At 49.6% G+C, this 13,418-nt stretch overlaps 1 protein-coding gene across 1 annotated transcript in view; it reads right to left on the reverse strand.

The window, feature by feature from the left end:
- Positions 1–8,193: 8,193 nt before the first annotated feature.
- Positions 8,194–13,418, reverse strand: part of PPCDC (phosphopantothenoylcysteine decarboxylase) — a 28,487-nt gene continuing 23,262 nt past the window's right edge. Inside the window, exons 6-7 of the transcript XR_001331375.2 lie at positions 11,743–11,987; positions 8,194–8,572 (exon numbers count right to left, since the gene is read on the reverse strand). The gene's annotated coding sequence lies outside the window, so the exon portion shown is untranslated. The remainder of the gene's footprint in view (positions 8,573–11,742; positions 11,988–13,418) is intronic.

Below are 13,418 nucleotides of genomic sequence, written 5' to 3' on the forward strand. Positions count from 1 at the left end.
CATTAACCATCATAAAAGGCACGTAAATATGATTAACCCAGTGACACAGATCCTGGGAGATTAAGTGCGTTGCCCAAGGCCGTGGACTGAAGCAGTGGCAGAGGCTCAGCTCCCTCAGGCACTGAGAAATAAAGATTTCTAAGTGAAAAAGAAATAATTCCACTTTTTTATTACTTCATTGAACTAAGACTGAGAAAGCAGGGTTTGAATTCTCCTCTCTTTGGCCTCACAAGCATTATTTTCTACTTACAGCTTTAATTTACAGAAGTTTTGTGGCAGCAGCAAAGAAAACAAGGAACTGGGAGGAGCTGCCACTGAATTCCCAGTCTCTTGGCTCCAAAGTTTACACACCACTGCTTTGTCTGGAGCTCATCGATCAGGTGTTGCCATTAATATTCTCATTGGTCAAATGGTAATGTAATTAGAGAATAGTTATTACATTCTATTATGAGATATATATCTATATATTATGATATACACATATATTAGTGTGCAACATAAAATAGTTATTATGTATTAAAACAAGCAAATGGGTGGATAATACAGCTTATTATTTGGAGTTACGGGCATTAAAACTACCAGTGTTCATTTTTACCTCACTGAACAGAATGAGAATTCCCTTGAAATGGCAGACAATCCCTTTCAGCTTGAGTTGGCTCATACATTTATATCAATTGAGAAACACCTTTCCTCATCCTGGTTTGGCCATATCCCTGCTGCCAGGCATCCAGCTGGACTCTGAAAGCTAAATTTCAACAACATTTTCTCACTCTTACATTTCTCTGGCGCAGAGGGGAGTTTCTACCTGTTGTCTCAACAAATACCTGAGGTTTCGTTCTTTTTCCTTCTCTCTCAACTTCCCATGTGGCTCAACTCTGCCTTAGTGATTCAGATGGTCTGAACAGGTCCTTGCTGAGGCATCAAACCTGCTGGCACAGAAGACACCATCTTAAAAACATCCCCATTATTTATTTTTATTGTTTTCATTTTTGTATTAATTTTTAAAGACTTGAGAGTGTGTTTTTTGGGGAAAGGTGGGTGGTGATTCCCACTCAGGGCATGGCCATTCCCACTGTTTGCCCCTCCATCCATCAGCATCCTCTGTTTGGTACCTAGTGATGAGAGCAGCCCCAGAATCCCCACAGGGTTGCTATGAGCCCAGGGAGGTGAGAATTTCATCAAATTTGGGCCACGTGGTTTTCAATTTTCTTTTTGAGCCTCAGCATCTCCATTCAATCTGTTGTTTCCTGGGCTTTGGCTCCCTCTAAATGCTCAGGAAACCTGCTGGCTTCACATTGCCACTGCCTGCAGGGTCCCCACATTCCATGTCTGAGGTGGGACACCTCACTCTGGCAGACACAGGGATGTGGGGGCTCCAGATGGGAGTATGTTCCTCCAGGTAGCATTCAGAGTTCATTGCTGCTCCCCAGCCACACCACTTCTCCCATGCCCCAGAAAGGGTCAGTTCTTGTCCCAGCTTTTGCTCCCCAACTTGTTCCGGTGCTAATTAAGCCACTCAGAAGGATTTAACCCCCTCTAGGAGGGCAGAATCCAGAGTGACGCTGGACAGGGGTTCGAGTGATGGAGAAAGGTGGGTGGTTCGCAGCTCACAGGCCTGTCCATCACCTCTTCCTGTGGCAGATCTGTTCAGGAACATCTACCTTCATTCCTTTTCCCTCTTTTTTTCCCCTCTTCTCTTTGATTTGCTTCCCCATAAAGTTGTGCTTTAGGTTCAGAAGAGATCAGCTACTCAACTGATCCCCTGCTGACAGGGAGAAGTGGGATGTAAAGGTCACCTGCAGCAACAAACCCTACAGCTTCCCTCCAAAAAGACCTTGGGTTTGCCTCTAAGGAGTAGACAACCCCTCTCCATGCCTCAAATCATTTGACAAGCCTCCAAATTATCCAACAGAACCAAACCAGAGATGGTTTCTTTGGCTCAGGAGCCACTTGGAGGGGAGTGGGAGATGGATGGGGTCCTCCTCTACAGCTGAAACATGTCCACACATGGAATGAAGGCAAATCCTCTTGGTCCCCAAAAAAATCCCTGTTATATGTGGATATGATATGATATGATATGATATTCTTTTCACAAATATTAAAATTAATGTTATGCATATAAGGTTAGAAAACTTTGTTGTATTAATATAGCTCCTTCTAGTTCTGTTATTGATGAAAATTAGAAATAGTGGTATAATATATATATATATATGTTAGGCAGTTAGCATGGTATTAAAGCAAAAACTACTTTTGTTTATATAACCCAGAGACTGAAAAAGACAGCCAGAACCCCCCCTGCATTCTTCAATTATCTTATTCAGATGAAGAAAGTGGTGACCAGTACTCCAAAGTAGGAATTTATGGAACCTCTGTTATCAGGGACTGTAAGACTCAGTGGAGTCGAGAAGATTGATCTATTGGGGAAGGGGTGATTTAAAACTAAACAAAAGAACATCTAAAACTTAAGAGGAATGTTTGAATCATGTATGAGAATTTATGAATATGTAATAGGGTTCTGTTTTTAAGGGACAATCCTTTGTTAGTAAAGTGTGCTCTCTTGGCTGAATGCTGAGGCACCCGGCTATATTTGTACATTTTACTTTATTTCTATCTTCTAATTGTCTTTCTATTAAACTTCTTAAATTTCATATGAAAAATATGTGAACCTCGTTTTTCACAATCCCCAAATTCCATCCCTCTACAAGGAATTTGTGACATTGGCACCTGTTGCTGTGTCCAAGAGGACAAGAGGGTACTTTATCCCACCCCACCATCCCCAGGGCTCCAGCCAAGGACTCCCTCCTTAGCAGTGACACCTTGGAGAGATATCCTCGGCGGCAGCAAGCTCCCCTGATGAGGCTCTAATTAGCGAGCTAATTGGAATAAGAGAGCTGTACAGACAGTCCCAATTTCCCACACACAGTCTGGCTGGAGGAGGGGGGCAGAGGAAAACAGGGATGAAGGGATGGAGTGGTGGGGGGGAAGGATTAGGGAGGGCTCTAGGGAGGGCTCCCAACAGCTGCTATTGTGGTTAAATTTAAAGTACACTTATCGTGAAGAGAGGGACTCCTCATCCCACTCATTTCTTATGGAGCCAAGGAGTTGAAGCCTTGGAAGCTGCCAGCTCCTTCCAAGACTTTAAGTGAGTGCTGGCAGTGAAAGAAGACCCAAAAATCCTCTGAAATACCCAGTCCCACATCCCTCCCTGTCCTGGAAGTCACATCCCATGCTCTGAGAGTTTTTTGGGGTGGGTCTTTACAGCTTCTTCCACCCCTCTTTGCTCTGGATCTCCTTCTATCCAGGGTAGGATCCCCCTTTAGACTGAACCAGGAGAAAATGAGGTTCGCAACTGGACAATTTTTGAAGTCCGTTACAACCCAAACCATCCTATGATTCTAACAAAATATGGCATGGACAAGTCTGGTTGCTCATCCAACATTCTTCCAGCTTTATCTCCCTCAAAACTTTGATTTGGATCCTGCCAGGGCCTGTGGGATACGGGGTAATAAATAATTATTAAAGCGGTTAAACTTACTCTCACCAGAAGGGGCCTGAGGGCTGAGGGGCCGGCGGGAGTGGGGGGGGGGGGGGGGGGGGAAGTCAGTTGAGAGCGACATTGTGATTGGCCGAAGAACGCGTGGACAACATGTGAGCGGGAAGCTGATTGGCTGCTAGGACGCGGGGCCAGCCGCATTGCAGCTGAGCCAGCCAATGGGAACCCTTCTTCTGTTGAGTTCTGTTAGGCTCCGCTTGGGGTTTCGGAGATTAAAGGTATAAAAGGGGCCGATTTCTGGATTAAGGGATCGCCTTCGGAGGCATCAGGGCTCCGTGTCGCTTTGCTCCCCATTGCTAGAAGGGCCTACAGTTATTGGTGAATAAAGATCCCAGCCTACCCTGCTTGCTGCCCCAGGAAAGCAATAAAGACAAGGCCCAGCAACCCAGAGATGCAGGTACCTCATTATCTCTAGATAATTATCCGTAGGTAATGAGATATCCAAGCCCCAGCAAGAGCAGAGTGGGAATAAATCCCCAAGGGACATGAAACATCATCACCTTCCCACCCAGAATCATGGAATCGAGTGGCCCCACCAGCTAAGAGGGTTTTTCTCTGCTAAGTCACTCCTTCAGCAAGCTGCTCTCCAAGAAACACTGACAAAAAACCCTAATCCTGTTCTCCCAGGAGGAGGAATCCAAAAATAACTCTGTGGATGAATGAGCAGCACAAAGCCAAGTGCTGAGGCTTGGGTCAAGTTTGGGAGCTGAAAGTTTTCCAGCTCCATGTTCCCACTTGAATTACTGCCTGAGCATTCACACGCCGTTCCTGCACTTCATAATAAAAAAGCCGTAGTGTTTCTTTTTGCTTTTGTTTCCCAGTATGGGAGGTGAAATCCTGAGAAGCCCTGGTGGAGGATGCAGGGAGGGAGAAACTCCTTGGAACAGCCTGCAGGCTGCTGGAACCCACCCAAAGCTGAGGAAAGCCCCTTGTGCATCAGGATGTGGGCCTGGAGTCCATGGCTCCAGCGCTGAATTCCACGGCTGGACTTGCTAAGCTTGGCACATTTGGATGCTCCCTCTGTGGGAAGTCCTGGGACAGTGGCAGTGCTGGGGATGCTCCTGACACGCTCCCCACTCTCAGCAGGATTATCTGCCGGATGCAGGCACTGGAGTGGCTCATCTGCTCCCCGTCTGCAGAAAGGAAACTCCCCCAAAGCCAAGGATGGATACCCATGGAACATCCAGGCCAGTCTCACAGCACAGTTTCTCACCAGCATCAGGAGCATCCTGGGGCATGAGAGAAGGCCTTTAGCAGGAATCTCACACCCAGGAGCAGAGATTCCTGGGCTGGGATTCCCCTGTCAGACCCACCTCCGCATCCTGCCCTTCCACTGGGAAGCAGCCCCCTAGCCAGGTTTGTTCCTTGGGCACCTCCAGATACACCCCAGCATTCCCGGTTCAGAGAAGAAAGCAGCCAGGGCAGGGAAAGCACCTTGCTCAGTGCTGAGTGGTGAGGAATAGAGCTGTGGTCTTGGCAGAGCCTTGGGTGTGCTGACAGCCGAGCCAGGGAAGCTGGCGAGCTGCCCTCTGCTCCGGCCAGCAGCAGCTGTGCGGTCCCAGCCACAGGAACACCAGGATGAGCACAGACAGGAGCCAGCCCCGTGCCCCAGCACCCCTCACTTCTCTGGGCTCCGAAAGGAAGCCAAGTCCCTTTGTGGCATAGCTGGGACTGGGGTGCCATCCCTAATGCCCTGGCTGCTGGCCAGGGGGCCTCACATCCCCAGGGATCCTTCCAGAGGCTCTGGAGCTGTGGCTCTCAGGGATCTGCATCCTAATAAGCACCATGATGTAACTCTGAGTAAGCCTTACAAGGGATCAACCTGAGGAAGCTGCCATTTATTACCTCTTTATTTCCCTCCTCCTTTTTCTGCTCTGCTTGAGGTCACCTGGTTTGAACCTCAGCAACACATGGACCTTCTTCCCCTTCTCCTCCCATCTGTGGCCTCACTCCCAAAGAGAATCCCTGCATCTGTGCCAGCACAGATGCTGCTGCCTGTACCTAAAGCTCTGGAATGGTTAATTAATTTATTTCTACATGATTTCCAGTGTGGGAATGGCTACAGGGCTCTGTCTCCACCAGTTTGCTCTGATGTCTCTGTGTTCAGTGCTCCTTCAGGCTACTGACCCATCAGCTGCCTCCCAGCTATCCAGTGCCTACGAGCCTGCCACGGATGCATCAAGATGCTCTAAAAGTCTTTAAAACAGTTTTTGTTCTCTCCCTAGCTGGGGTCAGGAGTAGGTTCACCTCTCCAGGGTATTTGCATGGCATTGCTGCGGTATCTCCCACATTCCTCCACTCTGTGTGGGAGGACAGGCATGGAATTGTGAGGAATTTGACCATTTTATTCCCTCTCCTGCCTGCAGAAACCACTGTCAGTCCTGGAAAGGCTTCAGCCCTCTGCAAGGCTCCCTGGCTCTGGGCTGGCTCCAGTCCTGCTCTGGAGGCTGCTCTCTTTCCTATAGGGTGGACCAGGGTGGTCTCTCCTCTTCCTCTAGGCACTGGTGGGGAAGAGGATACCAAGATGGATGAAGGTTTTCCACAGAGAAGAGCCAAGCCTCTGTGGCCCAAGGACCAAGGTGGATGGCATCAGGATCCAATGGGACTCATGGCTGCAGTGGTGCCCACAAAATCCCTGGAGCTCAGAGGCTTTTGCTGTGCTAGCAGGGAGGTCCCTTTCCTGTGGGATCATCTCTTCTTCCTCCTAGCTGGTGTCAAGTCTCTCAACAGAGAGACAGCTGGGCTCTTCCCAGCTGGCTCCACTTCCCCCATGTCAGAGTAAGCCATGAGTGTTGCTGCTGCTCAGCCACAAAAAATGGTGATACACTATAAAAAGACCATAAGTGACAGGAAAGGGCTGCTTTCCTCCTGGTGGGACACCTCCAAGAAGCTCCGTATAGGAGGGGATGGGCCTGGAGGCCAGCTAGAGCTTCACCATCGTCCTCTCCTGGGTAGCTTGGCCTGAGGACTCACCAGAGGAGAGAGCAGAGCATCCCCGTGATCTGTGATCTGCTGGGGTGGATTTGGTCTGCAGCCTAATTGCTGAGGTGGGACCGGGAAGAGGAGCCTTCTCTGTTTACTCACATAGTTTCAAGGTGAGTAACACGCGCTGGGCCCAGCTTGGGGCTCCGTGGTGCTGTCAGAGAGTGAGACCTTCCCCTCCCTGCTCCCCCAGCCCTTGGGCTGCCAGGATGGGCTGAAGAAGCTCTCAAATGGAAGGACCTGGGGCTTTGAACCTCCTCCTGCACCGTCCCAGAGGGGCTGGGGGCCACAGAACTCTCCTTGTCTGACACAGAGGATCTTTGTCCTCTTTTTCTCCACTTCTGCCCTCCTTTTGGCGCACAAGGATCTACCTTTGATGCCCTCATGAGATAGATTTTCCACCAATAACAGATCCTTGTGATAACAGATCCTTGTGGTCACCCCTGTGACTGACTCATTCTTCCCATGGGGTTAAATCCTGGTGTCTCCAGCTTCCTTCAGCAGCCTTGGGAATGGCGATATCTTGTTTTCTTCACGTCCACCTCCACCACATAACCCCCTCCTGCTCCTGCTCCTGCTCCTGCTCCTGCTCCTGCTCCTGCTCCTGCTCCTGCTCCTGCCCCTGCCTGCCAGTCCTGACCCTGGAGCTTGGCCAACTCTTGCCAGTCTGTCCCCAGGAACTGACTGCTACCCTGTGCCTTGGATGTGGGAGCAACACCTCGGGTTTTCTTCCTCTGCAACCATCGGCTGAAGCAGAGGATCCCAGGAAAACATCAGACCTCAGTGAGCTTCTACACTCAGCAGAGTGAGCTGGCGATGGTCTTGGTGTCCTGGGGGGCTTCCTCTTCCAGGAATTGCTTTTAGAATCTGCCTTCATCCTCCTGTGTCAGGAGAAGTCCTACGGAGAAAAATCCTTTGGACATGCTGGTCCTGGGTTTTGCACAAGAGGCAGCGAGTCATCACCCTCTCATCACTTATCTTCTCTGGACTCATCAGGATATCACAGACCTTGGTCACGTCTGCCCTTGATGCCCTCTTCCCAGCCTGTTTCACCACTGTTTTCACAGCAACCTGAGTTTTCAAGGAAGTGAGCTGGGGACAGCGACTCTGTGAGGGTGTTTTCCATGGAAAGCTGCTGGGGGCAGGATGCTGGTGGGATTTGGGAAGCCGCCCTTGTTTGCCGGGCTGCACAGGGTGTGAGGAGCCTTGTATAGGAACATCTTGTGCTCTGCAGCCGCCGGCAGTGAGAGGCGGTGGTGGCTCCGGAGGTTATTGCTGCACCACTGAGGTACAAGGGATTAGTACCGCGAGGTTGGGAAACGGGCCGGACGCTCTTGCCGAGCTGGAATCGAATTGCAGCGGGAGCACCAGAGGCTCCTCGGAGAGCCTGAGGCCACGGGCTTGCAATCACCGCTCCGGCAGGCTGGGACATCTTACTGCCCTCGTAAAAACCTCATCGGGATAATGTGGGTTTTGGCTGGAGTAATTAGAGCCTCATAAAGGGACCGCTCATCTCCCAACACCACATCCCCAGTGTCCCCAACCTCCCCCTCGCTCCGCCCTCCATGCCAAGTATTTCCTTCTCCTTTTCTCCGCGGGGAGAAGAAGGAAAAAATCCCAACCAAACCCCACAAAAAGGCCACTTTCCCCCCTTTCTGTCTTGCAGCAAACCCGTGGGTGCAGGGAGCCGTTGAAGTGGGAGCACCCGGGGTTTTGGCAGGGATGCTGCTGGCCTGTCCCGTTTGCAGAAGCTGAGGCAGCCGAGCCTGCCAAGCACTGGAGAGCTGGGGATGAACCTGAAGCTTTTCCTTGAGCTGGGAGCCAGCCAAGCTCTACTGGCCAAGTGTCTTCTTTATTCCCTTCTAGGCTTTTTCCATGCCTGGGTGTATTTCTACAGCGTGCAGATGGGTGGAAAATTACTGGTGATGCTCCACTGCCAGGTCCCTGCCCTGGCAGAGGTGAGTTAAGGCTGCACATTCATCCAGGGAACTTCTCACCATGGGATGCTGCTGGGGCTGGAATGCCTTGAAGAACCAGCTAAGTAGTTTAAAAAACCAAGAAGAAAGCTATTAAAAATAAATAAGTCTCTCTTTTTTTTTTTTAGCTTAAAAATGTTACTCTGAAAAGATTCATCCGTGCCAGCCCACTGAAGTTTTTGCAGCCTGGGTTCTGCTTCTCAGAATTACCATGAGAAAGTACAAATACATCCCAAACAGAGCAGATAAACCAGGATAAATGATCTGCACCAACATACACAGCCCCCAATCCCTGTGATTCCACCCTCAGGGAGGAAAACAGCAGTGGCAGAGAGCTTGGGATGACAGGGAGCACCTGGGCTTGGTGCAATGGCTCAAGATTGGATAGAGGGAGGGAGGGAGGGAGGGATGATGGATGATGGATGGATGATGGACGGATGGATGGACAGATGGATGGATGGACGGATGGATGATGGATGGATGGATGATGGATGATGGATGGATGATGGATGATGGATGGATGGATGATGGATGGATGATGGATGGATGATGGATGGATGGATGGATGATGGATGGATGATGGATGGATGATGGACGGATGGATGGACGGATGGATGATGGATGATGGATGGATGATGGATGGATGGATGATGGATGATGGATGGATGATGGATGATGGATGGATGATGGATGGATGATGGATGGATGGATGATGGATGATGGATGGATGATGGATGATGGATGGATGATGGATGGATGATGGATGGATGGATGGATGATGGATGGATGGATGATGGATGTGTTATAAATTTGTATTGTGATATTGGCTTTCGCAGATGAATATTATATGTTAAATACTTTTTAGCTATGTATGTACTTTTTTCTTGCTAACAAGTCTTAAGCTTAAAAGAATTTCCTAGGTACAAGGCAAGGAAACCCCAGAGGGCAAGGACAGTGGGGCCCAAACTCTTATCAAGAGAACAATAGAGGCCAAACTGTTATCAGCGGAAGATATGAAACCCATCTGTCCTCAGGGGAAGGATGATGGCCCCAGACTGTTATCTGCCCTGAATATTTGCAAAAAGAAAGGAAACCAAACTCCAGAAAAATGCTGACCAGCAAGAATAATGATGACCAGCAAAAAATATATGCTGACCAGCAGAAAATAAAACTGTGAAGAGCATGATCCAAGAAGGCGGAACCAGGGAGGGGACATGCTTGAATATGCATTAACCCCTCACAGCAAGGAGGGGATAAAAAGGAGATCCCTGGGATACCAGGTGTGCTCTTGGCAGCGCGCCAAGGCACCCGGCCGTTTTAACCCTTTGCTTTACTTCTTATGTCTCCTAATTGTCTTTTATTTATATTAAATTCTTTTTATAATTTATTAAGTGAATCTCGTTTTTAAGAGATGGATGGATGATGGATGATGGATGGATGATGGATGGATGATGGATGGATGATGGACGGATGGATGGATGATGGATGGATGATGGATGGATGATGGATGGATGATGGATGATGGATGGATGATGGATGGATGATGGATGGATGATGGATGGATGATGGATGGATGGATGGATGATGGATGGATGATGGATGGATGATGGATGGATGATGGATGGATGGATGGATGATGGATGGATGGATGGATGGATGATGGATGGATGGATGGATGGATGGATGGATGGATGGATGGATGGATGGATGGATGATGGATGGATGATGGATGATGGATGGATGGATGATGGATGGATGGATGATGGATGGATGGATGGATGGATGGATGGATGGATGGATGGATGGATGGATGGATGGATGATGGATGGATGATGGATGGATGGATGATGGATGGATGGATGGATGATGGATGGATGATGGATGGATGGATGGATGATGGATGGATGATGGATGGATGATGGATGGATGATGGATGGATGGATGGATGATGGATGGATGGATGGATGGATGGATGGATGATGGATGGATGGATGGATGATGGATGGATGGATGGATGGATGATGGATGGATGGATGGATGGATGGATGATGGATGGATGATGGATGGATGATGGATGGATGATGGATGGATGGATGATGGATGGATGGATGGATGGATGGATGGATGATGGATGGATGGATGGATGGATGATGGATGGATGGATGGATGGATGGATGGATGGATGGATGGATGATGGATGGATGGATGGATGGATGATGGATGGATGATGGATGGATGGATGGATGATGGATGGATGGATGATGGATGGATGATGGATGGATGGATGATGGATGGATGGATGGATGGATGGATGGATGGATGATGGATGGATGGATGATGGATGGATGATGGATGGATGGATGGATGATGGATGGATGGATGGATGATGGATGGATGGATGATGGATGGATGGATGATGGATGGATGATGGATGGATGATGGATGGATGATGGATGGATGGATGATGGATGGATGATGGATGGATGGATGGATGGATGATGGATGGATGATGGATGGATGGATGATGGATGGATGATGGATGGATGGATGGATGATGGATGGATGGATGGATGATGGATGGATGATGGATGGATGGATGATGGATGGATGATGGATGGATGATGGATGGATGATGGATGGATGGATGATGGATGGATGATGGATGGATGATGGATGGATGGATGGATGGATGATGGATGGATGATGGATGGATGATGGATGGATGATGGATGGATGATGGATGGATGGATGATGGATGGATGATGGATGATGGATGGATGATGGATGATGGATGGATGGATGATGGATGGATGGATGATGGATGATGGATGGATGATGGATGGATGATGGATGGATGATGGATGGATGGATGGATGATGGATGGATGGATGTTTAGAGGAGCAGGGAGCAAGCCCTGAAGATCTCCTTTCTGCTCCCCAAGGCATGATTCACAGCCCACATGCTGCTCCTCCAAGGAAGCAGAGGGAACACCACAATCTTCCTGTTATGGGAAAACCCCAATTACAACATGTAAACCAAGGAGCTGAGGTTGGGGTGCTGCACCCCTGGGACCTGGGAGCCTCCATCCCCACCTCCAGGCTGAGGGATGCTCATCTAACCCAGTTCCTTTGAGCCAGGACTGGTGGGAGGGATGGAGCGTGCCCTGCTCACATCCAGGGCATTGGAAAATCCCCTTGGCTGGGACAGAAGCAGCACATGGACATCACATACCTCAGACTGCTGAGCCTGGCCTCTCCCCTCCTCTGCAGTGGCACCTTCAGCCTTCCTCTTTTTCTCCTGAAACTACTGATTTGGCCTGTATTTGTGAGCTGTTTTAGGGAATTTCACTCTTCCAGCCAGAAAGGGCAAGCCCAGGTGTTTTGGTGCCCATCAAAAAAAAACTTCTGCTTGGCAGACATAGCAAAGCCATTCATCACCTTCAGACACGTCTCTTCCCATGCAGCAATTTTCAGTGCCTGGAAAGGAAAAGAAAATAATAAATTATGAGGGTCTTGGCTGTGCCTTCTGCAGCATCCCTGGATGGGGCTGCAGGACCTTCTCCAGCCTGGTGTGGGACAGGACATCCCCCAGCTGACAGCTTGGATGTACAAGCTGTCCTTTTCCATGCCTCTGTTACTGGGACACCGACACTGGGGCTGACCACAGTTCCCTCAGTAGTGCTTTTATTGTGGAAACCCTCAGGAAAGAGGGCTGAGCATGAGGTGGTGCTGGGACAAAGCACGCTGCCATTTCAGGGATGGCTTTACCACGCCAGGCAGAGGAGAGGAGGAATGGTTCCTCAGGGCTTAGGGCTGAAATGACTCCCTGCCTTGCTCTTCCCCATCCCAACCCCATGTCCTCATCATCTTGCAGCTCATGGAAACCTGTTAGAAGGAGGTTTACTCCTGGCTGACCCTCCCTCAGGGATATCTGATGCTGTCTGATCCACAGCAGCTGGATCAGCCCTTCCCACAGGGAATCACAGCTTGGCCCCAGTTCAGCATCTGCCCTTGGGCTGGGGACTCCCCAGCCCCAGTTGGCAGCTGGCCTTGATGCTACCAAAGTTCCTGGGGACTTCCCAGGGCTCCCCAGCCTTTGGAAGGGCTCACATTGCATCAGCCAGGCCCAGAGGAGATGCTCGGTGACACCCAGGGATCTCCTCCTTCTCCTGGCTTTCAAAGCTTTTCCTGCTTTGCATGTTCTCCAGAAGGACGCCAGATCTCCCTGGGGCACTCTTGGTGCCACTTGGATGGGGACCTACTTGGATCAGACACTAAGAAAACACAAATCCACAAGTTTTTTGTCCTCAGGCAGGTAATTAGTGGCCTGGGCTTTGCCTACGCCAAGCCACTGGCTCTGCAAGACATGGCAGGTCCTGGGTTTTCCAGACTTTTCATCAGCTGACCAGTGGCAAACATAAATCCCAGCCCAGGAAAATCCTGGGTGAGCCTTCGCTGTTCTCCACAGTCCCAAAACCCAGCACCTTCCTATCAAAGCTCAGCAGCAGCAACAGAACTAGGCTCAGTGCAGGATCCTATCTGCTCTCCAGAAGGTGATTCCCAGCTCACAATTCCAGCTTGGGCCTTCTTGCCCCAGCAGGACTTTTCAGCCCCAAGCAATGATGAATTTTTGGAGAAGGCTTACCCAGTGTGGCTCATCATCACATCCTGACACATTTTTTCCCCAACACCCTGCAGCAAGAGGGAAAAATTCCCCATAGTCTTTGGTCCTCCCATCCCACCAGCTCAGGTCAGCACTAATTTATGGGGAATAAAACAGAGAGTACAATAGAACTGATAAAGGAGCCTAGTATCTTAGGCCTAATCAAACAGAAACCATGGGAGAGACACAGATGGGAGAGACTCCTACTCCCTACTCTCTGGGGTAGAAGTGAACAAGAGGTATGT

The sequence above is a fragment of the Pseudopodoces humilis genome, chromosome 16 (genome assembly GCF_049639895.1).
Source record: "Pseudopodoces humilis isolate 2021_Gansu_Grassland_sample_001 chromosome 16, ASM4963989v1, whole genome shotgun sequence".
NCBI classification, from domain to species: Eukaryota; Metazoa; Chordata; class Aves; order Passeriformes; family Paridae; genus Pseudopodoces; species Pseudopodoces humilis.